The 13,984-nt window shown below is 43.6% G+C and overlaps 1 pseudogene; it reads left to right on the top strand.

The window, feature by feature from the left end:
• The first annotated feature begins 2,690 nt into the window (after positions 1-2,690).
• Positions 2,691-4,483, top strand: LOC139012555 (speckle-type POZ protein pseudogene; annotated as a pseudogene).
• Positions 4,484-13,984: the final 9,501 nt, after the last annotated feature.

Below are 13,984 nucleotides of genomic sequence, written 5' to 3'. Positions count from 1 at the left end.
CTTATTACTTTATTATTACTCATTACTTATTACTTTATTATTACTCATTACTTATTACTTTATTATTACTCATTACTTTATTATTACTCATTACTCATTACTTTATTATTACTCATTACTCATTACTTTATTATTACTCATTACTCATTACTTTATTATTACTCATTACTCATTACTTTATTATTACTCATTACTCATTACTTTATTATTACTCATTACTCATTACTTTATTATTACTCATTACTCATTACTTTATTATTACTCATTACTCATTACTTTATTATTACTCATTACTTTATTACTCATTACTTTATTATTACTCATTACTTTATTATTACTTTATTATTACTCATTACTTTATTATTACTTTATTATTACTCATTACTTTATTATTACTTTATTATTACTCATTACTTTATTATTACTTTATTATTACTCATTATTATTACTTTATTATTACTCATTATTATTACTTTATTATTACTCATTATTATTACTTTATTATTACTCATTACTTATTACTTTATTATTACTCATTACTTATTACTTTATTATTACTCATTACTTATTACTTTATTATTACTCATTACTTATTACTTTATTATTACTCATTACTTATTACTTTATTATTACTCATTACTTATTACTTTATTATTACTCATTACTTATTATTACTCATTACTCATTACTTATTATTACTCATTACTCATTACTTATTATTACTCATTACTCATTACTTTATTATTACTCATTACTTTATTACTCATTACTTTATTATTACTCATTACTTTATTACTCATTACTTTATTATTACTCATTACTTTATTACTCATTACTTTATTATTACTCATTACTTTATTACTCATTACTTTATTATTACTCATTACTTTATTATTACTCATTACTTTATTACTCATTACTTTATTATTACTCATTACTTTATTACTCATTACTTTATTATTACTCATTACTTTATTACTCATTACTTTATTATTACTCATTACTTTATTACTCATTACTTTATTATTACTCATTACTTTATTACTCATTACTTTATTATTACTCATTACTTTATTACTCATTACTTTATTATTACTCATTACTTTATTACTCATTACTTTATTATTACTCATTACTTTATTACTCATTACTTTATTATTACTCATTACTTCTTCCTTCTTACTTTATTATTACTCATTACTTCTTCCTTCTTACTTTATTATTACTCATTACTTCTTCCTTCTTACTTTATTATTACTCATTACTTCTTCCTTCTTACTTTATTATTACTCATTACTTCTTCCTTCTTACTTTATTATTACTCATTACTTCTTCCTTCTTACTTTATTCTTCCTTCTTCCTTCTTACTTTATTCTTCCTTCTTCCTTCTTACTTTATTCTTCCTTCTTCCTTCCTTCTTCCTTCCTTCTTCCTTCTTCCTTCCTTCTTCCTTCCTTCTTCCTTCTTCCTTCCTTCTTCCTTCCTTCTTCCTTCCTTCTTCCTTCCTTCTTCCTTCCTTCTTCCTTCCTTCTTCCTTCCTTCTTCCTCCTTCCTTCTTCCTTCCTTCTTCCTCCTTCCTTCTTCCTTCCTTCTTCCTCCTTCCTTCTTCCTTCCTTCTTCCTCCTTCCTTCTTCCTTCCTTCTTCCTCCTTCCTTCTTCCTTCCTTCTTCCTCCTTCCTTCTTCCTTCCTTCTTCCTTCTTCCTTCTTCCTTCCTTCTTCCTTCTTCCTTCCTTCTTCCTTCTTCCTTCCTTCTTCCTTCTTCCTTCCTTCTTCCTTCTTCCTTCCTTCTTCCTTCTTCCTTCCTTCTTCCTTCTTCCTTCCTTCTTCCTTCTTCCTTCCTTCTTCCTTCCTTCTTCCTTCCTTCTTCCTTCTTCCTTCCTTCTTCCTTCTTCCTTCCTTCTTCCTTCTTCCTTCCTCCTTCTTCCTTCCTTCTTCCTTCTTCCTTCCTTCTTCCTTCCTTCACTTCTTCCTTCCTTCACTTCTTCCTTTCTTCACTTCTTCCTTTCTTCCTACTTCTTCCTTTCTTCCTACTTCTTCCTTTCTTCCTACTTCTTCCTTTCTTCCTTTCTTCCTTTCTTCCTTTATTATTTTTTTTTATTTTTTTATTTTTTTATTTTTTTATTTATTTATTTTATTTATTTTATTTATTTTATTTATTTTATTTATTTTATTTATTTTATTTATTTTTTCTTTATTTGATTGCGTTGACTGGGAGCAAGGGCGGGGCCGAAGAGCAAATAAATGTTGACAGAATACATTTTTTTTCTTTCTTTCCTGTACAGCCCGCACACAATGGTACATTCTTATGAATCCACATTTACAATTTATTTGTTTATTTATTTATTTACCTTTGTCTTATTTATTTTTCTTTATTTTATTTAGGGGCAGGTGCCCAAGGAGGCCCGCAGGGCTCTGTCTCCACGCCTTGCGGGGCGGCATCGCCGTTTTCTGGGTTGAAGCGTGTAGGAGAGCTCACAGTGAACAAGTATTGAAAACTGAGTTAGAGTGAGGAAGATGGTCTTCACTCCGAGGTCCCCATAGGAGGTCTCAGTAGAGGCATCTGAGAAAGGCCTCAGCTGACGAAGTGGCTTCTGAGTCAAGGCACCTGAGCTGGGAGGTATATATACACAACAGCTTGGCCGGCAGGGCCCCCTGCTTGCAGCTCCCTTTGGGGAACCTAGTGCCTTTGCTGGTCACCCCCGTCAGTGTGAGGAGGGCAGCTTTCCGGCCAGGAGGCCTGCCAGCATTTTGGGACGATTTTCCTTTGTTCAAACCTTTTCTGGCTGAAAAGAAGGAAACATCAACTGAGCTGTCAGCTGTTAAAGTGTGCACACATGTTTTGGGGACACCCTGCATACTGGAGTCCTGCTGAGAGAAAGGGAGAGGAAGAGAGACATGAAACATCCATGAAGAAAGAATTACTGAATTGCTGCCTCCTGCAAGCCCCACACTGGGGATCGAACCTACAACGTGGCCATATGCCCTAACCTGGAATGGAACTGAGACCTCCTGCTTCGTAGTTGGGCGCTCAAACACTGAACCACACCAGGCAAGCAGCATTTATGTTTTAGATGCATCTTTCAGACAGTTGTTTTCAGAAGCAAAGCCTGGATGTTGCAGAGAGTATGAAGCGAATGCACAAGGACAGGTACCAGCAGATGTAGGCCCTGCTCTGAGAGAGTTCCTGTTAACAAAACAACCTCATCTTCCCACTACTGACTTAACGTGGGTGAAAATAGAACAGAAATCTTTGTCCTCTGACTTTGGAAATCTTGTTTAACCTTCAAACTTGCAATGTCAAGGGTTTCAAGTCCGCCAACTCCAGAAGAAATGTCGAGTGGCCCTGGAGCTGAGAGCTGGAGCCACACTGAGACCAAGTTGGTAAAATTCTCCCACACATGGACCATCAGTAACTTTAGATTTTGCCTGCAGGAAGTGGGTGAAGTCATTCAAAGTTCAACCTTTTCATCAGAAGGCGATGATGAACTGAAATAGTGTTTGGGAGTATACCCAAAAGGGGGAGATGAAGACAGCAAAGGTTACCTGTCACTTGATGTGTGTCTGGTCAGTTCCCCAAAGCATGTTATTTTTGGCAAAATTCAAACTCTCCATCCTGAATGACAAGGGAGAAGAAACCAAATCTTTGGAGAGTCACCAGCCATATAGCTTTGTACAAGACAAAGACTGGGGAGTCAAGAAATTCATCCATAGAAACGTTCTTTTGGATGGAGACAACAGTCTTCTCCCTGATGACAAGTTGACCCTCTTCTGTGAGGTGCCTGTGGTGCAAGATTCTGTCACCATTTCTGGCCAGAATACCATGAAGATGGTGAAGGTCCCTGAGTGCCAGCTGGCTGATGAGCTAGGAGGACTTCGGGAAAATTCCTGGTTAACAGACTGTTGTTTTTCTGTTGGTGCCCAGAAATTTCAGGCTCACAAAGCTATCTTAGCAGCTCGCTCTCCAGTGTTTAGGGCCATGTTTACGCATGAAATGGTGGAGAGAATAACGAATCGGGTTGAAATCACTGATGTGGAACCTGGAGTTTTTAAGGAAATGATGTGCTTCACTTACACAGGGAAGGCTCTGAACCTGGACAAACTGGCCGATGGTTTGCTGGCAGCTGCTGACAAGTATGCTCTGGAGTGTTTGAAGGTCATGTGTGAGGAAGCCCTCAGCAGACACCTCTCTGAGGAGAATGCTGCAGAAATGCTCACCTTGGCTGACCTCCACAGCGCAAAGCAATTGAAAACTAAGGCAGTGGATTTCATCAACTCTCATGCTGAGGATGTCTTGGAGACCGAGGGGTGGCAGGAAATGGTGGAATCCCATCCCCATTTGGTGGTTGAGATGTACCGCTCTCTGGCTTCAGCACAGTGCCCCCCTACCTGGGACCCCCACACAAGCGCCTGAAGCAGTCCTGAGATCCTGCCCATTGTAAGACTCCCTTGAATTTCCAGAAGCAGCAGCCACTGTAGCTGCCATTGAGCACCAGGTAGACACCCCAACTTGTGCAGTTTTTCATCTGCTGGGGGGGCGGGGGGGGGGAGTCTGCATCTTGGCCCAAGATTTTTAGTTTTCTTACTTTCCTTAAAGAAATCATATTTTTAAGTATATCTTTATAGATTTCAGAGAGGAAGGGAGAGGGAGAAAGAGAAACATCAGTGATTAGAGTGGATCACTGGTGAGATGGCGGGAATGCAGCCGGAAGGCATGGCTTCCGTCTGCGGCTTCGTGCAGGAGAGCCTCTGCGAACAATGGCTGCCAGGCTCTCAGTTATGAATTTGGACCCAGTTGGCCACAAGGAGTCCTTTTTGACAGAGACAAGATTTCTTCATTCAGGATCCAGTGTATATAAATTCAAAATCAGATATGGTGACAGCACCAGAGGGGAAGATATAGAAAATAAGGAAGTCATCGTCCAGGAGCTGGAGGAGCAGCAGCTGTGTGAGCAGCCCGCTTCCCTGTCTGAAGAGCAGCAACCACGCGAGCAGTCCGACCTGTCTGAGGAGCAGCAGCCACACGAGCAGTCTTCCTACTTCTGAGGAGAGGCAGCCCTGTGCAGCCCGCCCCCATCCGAGGAGCAGCAGCTGCGCACAGCCCGCACCCTGCACTAGTCCGAGGAGCAGCAGCTGCGCACAGCCCGCACCCTGCACTAGTCCGAGGAGCAGCAGTTGCACAAGCATCTTGCCCTCGCCCAAGCAGCAGCAGCCGCACCAGCAGCCTGCCCAATCCGAGGAACAGCAGCTGTGTGAGCAGCCCGCCCCCATCCAAGGAGCAGCAGTTCTGCGAGCGGCCCGGCCCCATTTGAGGAGCAGTGGCAGCCCACCCTGGTCCGAGAAGCAGCAACCACAGGAGCAGACCACCCACATCCCAGGAGAGGCAGCTCTACGCAGCACGCACCGGTCCGAGGAGCAGAGCCACAACAGCCTGCACCTGTCCCACGAGCAGCAGCCGGTCCTAGGAGCAGTAGCCCCACAAGCAGCCCACCACATCAGAGGAACAACAGCAGCGTGCGGCCAGCCCCCATTCAAGGATCAGCAGCCACGTAAGCAGTCCGCTCCAGTTCAAGGAGTAGCAGCTGCATGTGTAGCCCGCCCCATCCAAGGAACAGCAGCCTCATGATCAGCACATCCTCTGTCTCTGGAACAGCAGCTATGCGTGAAGCCTCCCCCCACCAGCCTGAGGAGCCACCACAACGGTGAACAGCACCCACCACAGGAGCTGCTGCCAACTGAGGAGCAGCTGCTACAACAACCACCAGAGGAGCAACCACAGCCTGAGGAGCCACTGCCACCCAAGGAGCAGCCCCTGAACGACTCAACATCTAGATATGTCGGTGAGATCAAACACGGGTAGACAAATAAACCCCCAAGACCCTGACCCCCTCTGAGTTTTTTTCAGGAACGCTGACCATTCTATGGTCCCAGGGATGGTTGGACCTGTTGTAATATCATAGAAGATTAGCCACCTCGTTATGGTACTTTGAGCTCCTGAAGGCCAGACTGCAGACCCTGGTACATGTTACACTTGCAGCTTGCAGCTGCAAGTAGCTATCTTCTCCCTCATGGGTATATAATCAGCCAATGGGCAAGGGGGCTTAGAGCAGAATTTCCAGGGTGGTTGACTGCTTTCCCCATAATGCTGGCATTATTGGAATAAATGTTCATATGTGATTCAACCCTGTCTCTGCTGAATTTGGCTCAAATAGTGACAGGCAGCCTCAGACCCGTTGTGTCTGGTTTCATTTATACCTAGCCAGGTGCGGCATGAGCCCCTTGCTCAGCACGAGCCAGTTGAATATGGTTTACAACCAAGTGAACTATGGAGTTAAAGTTAGAACTTTCTCAATCAACCTAAGTGTTTGGTTCAGGCAAGAAAGTCACTTGACCTCACTTCAAGTTCATTTCCATCAATGGTTACCTGCTACTGCTCAGGCACCGTGGTAGAGCAAGAGAGGAGTTCTAGGAGAACCTGCCCAAGTTGAAAGCTGCTCAAGGATCAGGGCAAACAAGCTAGAGTTAATTTCAGCACCCGCCCCCCCTCGATACAGGGCACTGAGTCGCCCAACTCTCTTTAGCTTCATCCATGTTCTTTGCTACTTGGTAACTGGACACAGAATAGCTTCCCCACATTTTGACTTGTAGACCTGATACCCTTTCTTCAAGGGCCATTTAGGAAGCCTTCTTGTAACTTAGCAGGTGTGGGATGCATGGGAAAAAAGGATTCTAATCCCTTTTCAGAAAATAGACATTTGATAAATGCATACCCCACACAAACTTCAGAGTTGTGTTTTGAAGCAGATGGTCGGGGTGCAAGAAGAAAAGATGAACTGGTCTACTTGCACTTCAAGGAGGAAGGCTCAGGGGAAAGGTATCATATACATGTCAAGCAAGTCCACGTTGACACGACCTGGTCTTTCCCTTTACGTAGTTCTGTGCAGAGAATTGCTTGTAAGCATGAGTAGGTGTTTATCGCCTGAAGTTACCCAACTCCTCTGCAACGAATACCCATGGCCAAGTTCATTTCTTGCCTTGCAAGTGAACTTCATATATACAACTCAGCTTCAATAATAAGATTCAGAGCATCTTAACCTAGGTCTGTTAGATTCCTATGTAATGGTCTTGAAGCCAGAGACTGAGAAGACCCATTAGGTATGCATGAGTACCTCTTTTGGTAGGACACCTGTTTCAGGGTAATGTCAGAATAAAGAAGTTTCTAGAAGTGTTCTCACGGGGGTAATCTTCTTGGGGCTTCAAACACTTTAAGGAAGCCTGCTAACAATTAGGTCCATGGTATAGTAAACCTCTTATCCCCAGGGATCATGTTCCAAGACCCCACAGTGGATGCCTGAAACAATTTCTGAACCCTTTATATATGTTTCCTGTATGTACCTGTGATAAGAACTTAATTTATGTCAGGCACAGTTAGAGATTAACAAAATAATGTACTGAAATAAGAGTTATGTGAATTAGGCACAATAATGTGCTAATCTAGACAGCTCCTAAGTGACTAGTGGACAGGTAGCCCGCATGCTGTGGTGGGCAGGCTGCACAAAGAGGAGAATCACACCCCAGGCAGGTGAAGCACGTCAGGGCAACTACTCAGAATGGCACATAACTCAAAACTTGTTCTCTGTTTAGTAACTTCAGACTGATTGGTCTCAAGTCACTGAAACTGGAGAGTGAAACTATGGATAAAGGAGAGACTACTGCATGTACAATTTGAGGAAGCTCTTAAGATATCCATCCAGATACAGCTAGTTTCATGGAATCTGTTTCTCAGAAAGCTCATACATTCTCAAATAATGTTACTCTAATGTGACTACACTATCTCCTGACAGTCACCTTTCTAATTTTGGAATTTCACTGAATTTAATTAGTGATTCTGAACAGATGAAAACTAACAGAAATGGTCAAATAGAGGAAGACCAAAAATGCTGGGAAGAATTAGTAAAGACTCAAGTTAGCAGGGACAGTTTGCAAACCAGAGGGGGTGGTAGGAGCCTGGCTCACTTCCTGCCCAAACTTAACTCCTCAGCAGCCCAGGCTGGCAGAGTAGGTATAGAGAAGGCCCCCAGGTTTCCCTAAAAAGACAGTAGGTCTAGGCCTCAATGGGGACATCTGTGTCAAAAATAAAGTTAAAAATTAAAAAAATTTCAAGCAATACAGTACAAAGGGAGGCTCTTTAGTAAAAATTTCTGTTCAAATTAAAAGGAAAAAAAAGGATCTCTAACAAAATGTGTTCGGTTTACTTATAAGTTTCCCGCTAGTACATTCCTACATTTTCATGGAGAATATTTTTAACCCATCTTCCCACCGCACAGCCAGTGCCTCTGCAGGGGGTGCCTCAGAGGCCCTGGATTGTTACAACACATTGACGCACTTATCCTAGTCTCTCAACCACATTCTGCTCTTGACCTGTTAGGCTCCTTGGTTTCTGTGTGATTCACTAGTGCCTTTGCCACTAGTGCCTGATACCATTCTTTAGAGAGGTCACTGCTTCGATCGGACAATTTAAGTTGTCCCTGTAATCCCCTCTCTGCTTGTCCAAAGTGGAAGGTGGTGCCTGGTTACTTTTAAAGTTGAAGCAGGGCAATTCTAACAATGACCAATGCCAAGCACCACCATTCTTTGAGTTTAGCAATTGTGATCAAGACACTGTTTCCTCTCCCCACTGTGCTGTTAGGCTCTACCAACAACCCTTTAAAAAGGGAGCTGAGTCTCCAGCAACTGGCTCCCACTCCTTTGACAAGTCAGGGCAGATTCTACTCACATGTTGCCCCTCAAGGAGGGGCAGTGGCTGGCACTGGTCCCAAAGTGCCAGGAGAGTACCTGTCACATGTAATGCTGACAATCTGCCCACTTAAGCAGTTACCCCAGCAGGTGGGTTTGTCATACTTCTGCCATTTGTCGTGAGTTGTTTCAGCCCAGTATAACATCCAGCACAGAACAGGAATTCCCATCTCCCGTCTGTGGGCTCTTCCAAAGTAGTTCTCAGAAGTAATCACAAAACTCTCGTGTCCAATCTTATGTCTAATGCCTGATGAATGAGGACAAGTAGATCTCACCCTTCTAAGTGTGTGCACAAGAGTCTGGAGTTGAGCTCTCTCCAGGGGAAGTAGTGAGAAAAGCTAGGCCTCTCCATAAGGATGTTGTAATTGCTTGAGAAAGTCTCTCCATTCAAGTTCTTTATAGCATTACCTGGGTCAGGAAGCCAACCTAGGTGTCTATCACCACGGGAGCATAAGTAGGGAGACATGCAAAAACCAACCAAATAAGGCCTGTTAACACAATTCCACTTTTTAACTGACCATGCATTCAACATTACAGATTGTACATGAGAATATACAAGTGAGTATTAGCTGATGGTGAGAAAATGGAGGTAAAGTAACTATGCAGAGGCCTGGCATGAACCAAGTGTGCTGTGAACTAAGGGCCACAACCACTATCTACTGACCAAGAAGACATCTTTGGATGAGGGCGATTAAGTCAATGAAGTCTATAAAAGAAAAGTTAAAGGCCCAGGAGACCTGTGTCATGAGGAGCATAAGTCAAAGTTCCCAGCCTCTGCTCCAGTTAGATTCCAAGCATGAGCCACCACCCAACTTACTGTCTATTCGATATGCTAGCAACTGAGAGTAGGCATCTGAGAGATCACTCTAGCAACACAATACTTGTAAAGATCAGAAGCTTAAGTTCTGTTTTCTACACAAAGCAAGACAGGATAGAGCATGGAAACCCACTGCTTGGAGATTAGAAATAGTACTGACTACCTGACAAAGCACAAGAAGGGTAGAGCCCTGTTGCTACAGCCCTGTTGCTAGAAGTGCAGGCATGTTGAGAGCTTTGAGAACCAGTCTCTACAGTTCCCTTCACAGATCCTATTCCCCCACCCCACTAATGTGCAATGCTGGCCTAGAACAAGGCTGAAAGGGACCCTCAGATCAAGCTGACATTAGGCTTCTCTACCCTTCCTTCCTGCTTGAGAGCAATGCTTGGGTGTCTTCCTAGCCTGCCAAGGTAGACCTCTTCAGGAGGTGGTTCTGTTGGGCTAGTTACTTTTCTTGAAGACCCTGGATCCTTTTCTCTGTGTCCAATTCCCTACCTAGGAAGTAAAATTCATGGAAATGAGGGGATTCCCTAAAACTGGGTCCCCTAGAGTGTACTCTCAAGCATACCTCACAGTGAGCCTCCAGCAATTTGTCAATTATCCCTTAAGTTTTCCTACTGGTTCAGCTGTGGCTTCTGGCCCAGGCAGGCCGTGATTCTGTATCCAATTTTTTGGCAGAAGTTTGTCCTGTGAACAAATTGTTGATATAAACTGTGGATTCAATTATCACTCCTGTCCCTGCAGGAAGAAGGCTGACTTCCAAAGTCCTTACATGTTGGGGGAAAAAGTTGAAGTCCAGTTAGGATAATTTAAAATAAAAGCATCTCAGGAGCGGGTCAGCAAGACAGCTCTGCAGCCATGGGGGAACCTGTACTGATCTAGAATACAGGACGGGGTTTTCTGGGAAAGCTCCAGAGAAATAGGATGCCAAGAAGAGACAACTTATTTTATCCAAGACCAAGCAGAGACATCGTGAAAGGTCTCAACTTCCTAGGAGGCTGACCTGCTGCATTTTCAAAACTCCAGTCACAAAGACAACGTCTCATCCTGACAATGTGCTCAGCAGCAGGCACCAGGGTGGGGGGACCTGAGAGAAACCCCAGCAAATCTGTACATAAAGGAGACTGCAGGGTCCCCAGGCCTGCAGCCCTGAAGGAGAACTGAAGTACTTTCCATGCCACAAACACCAGGAAACTAATTGCTTTGGGAAGTGTGGGTGAACCCCTGGGCTGTGCTGGTCCTGGGTCTCTACACACCAGCCCCCAGCCCAGTTTTAAATTGGGCAGAGATGATCCCAAGAGCAGGTCTCTGTGGGCCACAGCTTCTCTGCAGGCACTGGTTACCCTTGGAGATATCCAGAGACAGACTGAGTGACAAAAGAGACTGCAACAAGAAAGCCCACTGCATGGGAGAACATATTTGCTAATGCTATCTCAGATAAGGGTTTAATCTCCAAAGTTTACAGGCTACTCATACAACTTAAAATGAAGATTGAACGTCCAACCAAGAAATTGGCAAAGGACCTAAATACTTTTCAAAAGCGGACATACAGAAGGCTGAGAGATATGAAAACATGCTCAAAGTCACTAATCTGTAAGATGCAAATCAAAACAATGGAGGTACCATCTCACACGTGTCAGAATGGCTATCAACAAACCAACAAAGGACAAGTGTTGGCGAGGATGTGGAGAAAAAGGAGGTACACAAAGTACCTGGTTTCCCCAGGTCTCCAAGTCCTGCACTGCTGGTGGGAATGCAGACTGGTGCAGCCACTCTGGAAAACAATATGGACTTTCCTTAAAAAGTTAAAAATGGAACTCCCATTTGACCCAGTAATCCCACTTCTAGGACTATATCCCAAGAAACCAGAAACATCAATCAGAAAGGACATGCACCCTTATGTTCATAGCAGCACAATTTATAATAGCTAAGATTTGGAAACAGCCTAAGTGCCCATCAGCAGATGAGTGGTTCATCTATACAAGGGAATACTATGCTGCTATAAAAGGATTTTTCCCATGTGCAACAGCATAGATGGATCTGGGAAAGCATTATGCTAAGCTAAATAAGCCAGTCAGACAAAGATAAATATCATAGGATCTCATTCATATGTGGGATACAATGAACAACAAACTGAGGAACAAAAATAGATCCAGAGACTAAGAAACACTGAACAGACCATCCAACCTCAGAGAGAAGGCAGTGGGGAGGGGTAAGAGATCAACCAAAGGACTTATATGCAGGCATATTTGCATAAGCGATGGACACTGGGTGGTGGGGGCTTGTCCTGGGGGATGGGAGTGGGATGGGGGGTCAATTGGGGAAAAAGGAGACATATGTAATACTTTGAACAATTTAAAAAAAGAGACTGGCTGTAGCTTTCAAGGCAGACAGGTTGGCCAGGGAGGCAGAGAGCCAGGAGCCAAGAAAAATTATGTAAAAACTGAAGAAAAATTAGGTTTTGCTGAGAAAGCTCAGTGGTGTGGCTTTGGGGAGTGGTTCACTGAGAACACCCAGGCCATACTTGTTTCCTTTCATGTCAGTTCTGTTTCTTGCCATGGACTCTGATGCTGTGTTGTATTCAAACGTTTAATAACATGCAACTTTAAGGATAACAAAAAAAATATGGAAAACCAACACCAGCGATTGGATTTCCCAGCCCATTCTCAGCAAATGGGAGCCAAATAAGGGCTGCCAATCACTTAGTTCCTACCTGACTACAGCTGAGTAGGCTGGGACCCCTTTAGGACTAGAATGCCCTGTGAACTTCATGTGAACTTCAGACTTGTGACTTGGAGCAGAGCCTAATGTCCCCAGTCAAGGTGGTTCTGACTGCCAATTCCTGGGCTCTTTTGGGCTGAGGCACATGCTGGACTTGGGTTTAAGTCACGTGCCCACACCTCAGCCTTCTCCCTTCCCCCAGGGACTTGCTAAGCTTAGTGCTGAAGCTAAACATCCATGTGAGTTTCTGGATATCTTCAGCCCTTAACTGGATAAGTTGCAGCTGGGGCTACAAAGACTGAGGTAAAGATCTCAGGTTGCCACAAGTGGCACCTGTAGGATACAGTACAAATCGGACAAGTATCCCTCAACCCGATTCTGAAGGCTCTCCCCACCCTCCTATTTTTAGTCTTTCATTAAGGCAGCTAATGACTACAGGCCCAGCTCTGATCTTGTAAAATCCATTGTCACCAACCATACTTTGAACCGAGCAATTAAAAAGCAACTTTATCCATGCCTTACAATCAAAATATGTCATTGACGCCATTGCTCAGGACAGGCTCATGCAATCCTAATTGCAGAGTCTGCTTGGGTAGGTGAGGGAGCTATACAAGTTTGAGGTACCAAGCTGGGTTCAACGAGCTTGCCAGGTTATAGGGAGGTTATAAGGCACCGACGTTCAAGTGGTACTTATGACTGATACACTTTTCTGCAGCATGGAACTGCTGCTATGCAAAAAAAAATTCAAAAATACACTGACACAGGACCACACGTGCTCTGCACTGGCTGGGGGTCCTCTACCTGTCATAAGCGAATGCTTCCTGGGCAGATACTGTGACGGGCACTGGTCTACACAGTGTCATCCAGCCACAAAACGTCCAAGTTGAAGTTTCTAGAATCAGGTACTTGTCCAAGATTTCACAGGTAATAAGTAACAGACAGGGACACACCTCAGGTGAGTTCAAGCCCATATCCTCACTGTCACATACCACACAAAGGATTTCCACATAAAGGATCAGAGATTGAGACTCTGGTCAAGAGTGGCGCTCCCACCTCCACTGCAAACAGTAACTCAGCCCTCACTGATAGTGCGGAAGGGATATAATGAGAAGAGAGCCACAGGTGTCTAACAATTATTCACTTTGCTAACAAAGGTGTTTGTTTTTTTGGTTTTTGTTTTTTCCCCCACAGACCTGGGAAAACTGGAGGGTAAAACAAGGCTGTAAAAAGACAAGATGCCTCAGTAGGTCTATTATTCAGAAAGGAATACGCTTTGATTTGGTAGCTGTGCCCAGATGCTGACTCCCTCAGGGAATTTCTCAGCAACTCCGACCATTCTCCAGTTCCAGGAACGGTCTGAGCTGTTGTAACATCATAGAGGTTTAGCCACCTTGTTATGGGACTTTGAGCTCCTGAAAGCTGGACTGAACCTTCCTTTTCCATAGCTACGTGCAGCTGCAAACTGCATGTAACATCTCCCTCATCTACATCTATATACATATATAAGATGCTAAGTGACCGACCACCCATCCGGCACATATGACACACAATGGCAATTTAAACATAAACATTGATCAATTCTCTGAACGGTGAACAGTTGGCAGCCTTTCACATTATAACTTCAGCCATCGAAGATCAAACTGTATACCCCA

The sequence above is a fragment of the Myotis yumanensis genome, unplaced genomic scaffold (genome assembly GCF_028538775.1).
Source record: "Myotis yumanensis isolate MYYU_CA2020_CCGP unplaced genomic scaffold, mMyoYum1.0.hap1 SCAF_6, whole genome shotgun sequence".
In the NCBI taxonomy this organism is placed as follows: Eukaryota; Metazoa; Chordata; class Mammalia; order Chiroptera; family Vespertilionidae; genus Myotis; species Myotis yumanensis.
The sequence above is the reverse complement of the archived record's forward strand: the minus strand, read 5'-3'. Positions and strand labels throughout refer to the sequence as shown.